Here is a 4,556-nt window from a genome sequence, read left to right on the forward strand (position 1 = left end):
CCTCACCTCCTATGTTACAAAGTGGGGCATGAATGCCATAACATCAACCCACTATCAAGCCCTCACTATGAGAATGATGTCGACTGCTTTGCTGCCTGCTGGTCTTCGTATATCCGAGTGGATGGTATACTGCTTGGTCGAGTGGATAGTATGCTGCTTGTCCAAGTGGATAGTATGTGTGTATGAAATTTATCTGGACCCACATGTTGTGTGGACCCCTTGCTTTATGATACTTCGACCCTTTGTGGGCCTACCTGTTATGTGTATCCCCAACAGCCCCCGCCGTCGACGTTCATGGGAACTGCCGCTCCCGTGTGTCCGGCCCCTGAGGTACGCCCCCCTGGTCGAAGTCCTTTTGGGACAACACCTCGGTGTCACAACCAGGCTTCGGGGAAGGGGCCCTCGGAGGTGTCTCGCTCTCCAAGGCATCGGAGCTCAACGAATCCTCCGATGAGGACTGTTCGGCGCGAGACCTTGCCGGACTGCAGAAAGTATGGTGCAAAGTAAAATATTACACTTCAGCGATCCTGGACCCATAGGCATGTTCGGATTTCGCATACTTACGAGTTTACCAGGGGCTCGGCCTTGGGATCCCACTCCGGGCTGCTGTCGGTAGCCGTGATGGACTCCTCTGGGAGAGGGGTTCTTCCCCTCTTTGGCAGATCGGCCTCCAGGGATGACGAGGCAGTCCTTTTCTTCCCTCCCTCTACGGGAAACCCGTCCTCCTCCTCCTCCTCCTCGTCCTCTTCGGAGGAAGGATGGGTACCGGAGTCTTCGGACTTCATGTCCGAAGCACCACGACGACGGAGGCCACTCCTGGTCTCCTTGACCTCTTTGTAGGCCTATTTCTTTGGCGCCTCGTAAGGCGCTGGGACCACATCTTCGTCAGAAGTGGTCCGGCCGGTTCTTTCGGCAGCGGGGCCGAACAGTGTATCTGCTCTGCCTTCTTCGTTCAGCTCTAAGATAATTGTGGAAAGCATGTTAAAGCATCTTCTTCGGGACATGTCAATGAAACACATGGATGGACAAAACATAATGATGACTTACCGGACTTGCGGGGCGGGACTGTTGGTACCCGCGGTCCGCGGCGGAGTCCGGCCACGGTTTGCCGGACTTAAAAAGCACCTTCCAGATATCCTTGTGTGAGGAGCCGAAAAGCTCTCGCAGGGTCTGGTGCTCGGCCGGGTCATACTCCCACAAATTTCAGCTTCTGTGCTGACAAGGAAGAACCAGGCAGACCAGCATCACCTGGACTACGTCAACAAGTTTGATGGCCTTGTCTTCCATACCTTTGACGCGTGTCTGGATCACCGACAGTTCATCGGACGACGACCAGTTCAAGCCCTTCTTGGGCCAGGACGTAAGCCGCAAAGGGGCTCCAGATCGAAACTCAGGAGCAGCGGCCCATTTTTTGCCACGCAGCTCAATGATGTAGAACCACTATTGCTGCCACTCCTTGACGGAATTGTTGAAAGTACCTGTTGGCCATGTGACCTTGGGCATCATGCTCACCATGGCGCCTCCGCACTCGGCGTGCTCGCCGTTCACCACCTTGGGCTTCACGTTGAAGATCTTCAGCCATAGTCCAAAGTGTGGTGAGATGCAGAGGAAGGCCTCGCACACGACGATAAACGTCGAGATGTTGAGGAAGGAATTGGGGGATAGATCATGGAAATCAATCCCATAATAGTACATGATGCCGCGAACAAAGGGGTGAAGGGGAAACCCGAGCCCGCAGACAAAATGAGGGAGGAACACGACCCTCTCATGAGGCTCCGGAGTGGGGACAATCTGTCCCACCGTGGGAAGGTGGTAGCCGATTTTCTTGGCCAAGTACCCAGCCTCCCAGAGCTTTTTGATATCCTTCTCCTGGATGGTAGAGGCCATCCACTTGCCTCCCACTCCGGATCCAGACATTTTCGGAGAGCCTTTGTTGGTGGAGAAGATGAGCGCTCGGGTGTTAGGGCTCGAGCGAAAGGGAATGGACGAGCAGAAGGAGAAAACGTGGGTGGAAAGGAGGAGGCTTTTCCTCTTTATAGAGGTGATGAAACTTTGCACCTCCCCGCTTGCCTAGTAAAACCTGCTCGTTCCCCACTCACCGCGATTGGTGGTGCGGTTGGGTTACCCACACCCGTATTGATGAGAGTCCCAGAATAAGGGGACACGATCTCTGCTTCGACAAGACGTGCCAAAGAAGCCACCTCGCAATGTGCGCAGTAGCTGGTTAGGAGTAAACGGTTCGAATCACGATCGGACCATGGCATGTTGTCACGCTGTGAAGAGTTGTCAGCAGATTAGATTTGTGAGATATTGTTCTCTCTACGGTGGTATGTGGAATTTTGTCTTGCAGAGCCGGACACGATTTAAGTGTTCGAAGATTACTTTGGAGTATTCGGAGATGGAACCCGCCTTGCAATGTCGAAGACAATCTGCGCGTCGGACTCATCGTCATTGAAGCCTGGTTCAGGGGCTATTGAGGAAGTCCTGGATAAGGGGGTATCCGGACAGACGGACTATATACTTTGGCCGGACTGTCGGACTATGAAGATACAAGATTGAAGACTTCGTCCCGTGTCCGGATGGGACTCTCCTTTGCATGAAAGGCAAGCTTGGCGATCCAAATGATAGATCTCCTTCTCTGTAAACCGACTCTGTGTAACCCTAGCCTCCTCCGGTGTCAATATAAACCGGAGGGTTTAGTCCTAGGACAAAAACAAGAATCATACCATAGGCTAGCTTCTAGGGTTTAGCCTCTACGATCTCATGGTAGATCAACTCTTGTAATACTCATATCATCAAGATCAATCAAGCAGGAAGTAGGGTATTACCTCCATCGAGAGGGCCCGAACCTGGGTAAACATCGTGTCCCCAGTCTCCTGTTACAATTAGCCTTAGACGCACAGTTCGGGACCCCTACCCGAGATCCGTCGGTTTTGACACCGACAACGATCGTGCCTCTCGCGGAAACAAAACAATGCCTCTGACAGGAGAAAAATAAAAAAAAAACACGTTTTCTTTTTCGTTTCCGAAAGGCACGGCCATGGCTCTCACGAAAACAAAAACGTACCTCTCACAAAAGAAAAAAAAAGAAAATATTTTTTTTTCATTTCCGAGAGACAAGGCCTCTCGCGGAAAGAAAAACCATGCATCTTAAGAAAAAAAACGCATTTTTACGCAAATTCTTTCCATCGTAAAGTTAAGGAAGACCCGTGAAAAAACAAAAACAAAAAACATGTAAAAAGCTGAAAACATGTGGAAAAAATAAAAAATAAAATTCAAAGGAAACATTCAGAATGCGACACGTAACGGTGGCTGGGACGCTGTCAGCCCACCAACACGCACTGCTCAACTAGTTGCTCTCGGTCCACGTTGGTTGGAGTAGATGTGTGTGGGGGGTTGGAGTAGATTGTAGTCGCGTGGAGCCCATGTCCGTGTATCAACAAAAAATGCAGATAAAACATCCCCGGCCCAGCCGTCCCGGCTTTTTCGCACCCGCCGCTGTCGAACGAACCCGCCGTCCGGCGTCGCCCCGTCGCGGGCCCCAAAATTACTTGTGCTGGAAGCGTCGGTGCCGTGACGCGGCAGAAGGGCAGCTTGCGACGCCGACCACGGAGGCCCGGGGCGTCCTTTCTCTCCTTGTTTCTCTCTCTCCCCGGTCAAACCTCAACAGTCGGCACCCTCGCTGACAGATGCACGGCGCACGGACGCGTGCCAGGCGTGCGTGGCCACGCCGCACCGCGCTCTCGCCGGCCAAGGGGCTTGGACGCCGAGCCAGTCTGTGGCATGGCATGCCTCCTCTGAGGCTGGTCACAATGGGCAAGAACATAAGCTAGTAACTTACACACTTTCCTAGACTATGTTACCACCTCCATAGTGGATAGGAACATCTATGTAGTGTCATGCAACAATGCATTTATTAGGTTATAGACTCATTGTTTCTTGGAGTGTGTGATGTTCCGGTTACTTAGCTAGTTACCACAAGCACCTCTTTCTTCATTAAATATGTGCCACATAAGCAAAGTTGTATTGGAGTGTGTGATGTTATTCCTAAGTTCCTCCCCATTGTGACCAGCCTGACAAAAGGGCCGGCAGCTGCCTGCCGGGAAGATGGCCACCCTCGATGGCCGCCCCGCCCTCCTGTTCGGAAACCAGGTGTACACCTCTGCCGCCCAACCCCGTTCGTTGTCACAGCAGTAGTACTGCTACTCACATGGACACATCCCTTTTACTTTTCGCGGGGAGGGACACTACACACAATCTTAGAGCATCTCCAACAGCCGCGCTAAATTAGCACCGCGCCGCAAATTCGTAGGTTTTTGCGCGCGCGCAACGCGGCGGGTCGCTCCAGCGGGCGCGCAAAAACGGCGCGCGCGCTATACCGAGTTGAGCGCGCTGTCGGATACGCCATTCCGCGAGGTGTATTTCGTGCGTCTGCTACAGCGCGCGGCACACTCGACCGCTCGCGCCGCACTCTCTCCTTTCTTCCTCCTACGCCCCGCGCGCACCGGCGCCGGCGCCCTGCCACCCATGGACGCGCACACCGGCACCCCGCTCTC

This window comes from Triticum dicoccoides, chromosome 3B (assembly GCF_002162155.2).
Source record: "Triticum dicoccoides isolate Atlit2015 ecotype Zavitan chromosome 3B, WEW_v2.0, whole genome shotgun sequence".
Classification (NCBI taxonomy): domain Eukaryota; kingdom Viridiplantae; phylum Streptophyta; class Magnoliopsida; order Poales; family Poaceae; genus Triticum; species Triticum dicoccoides.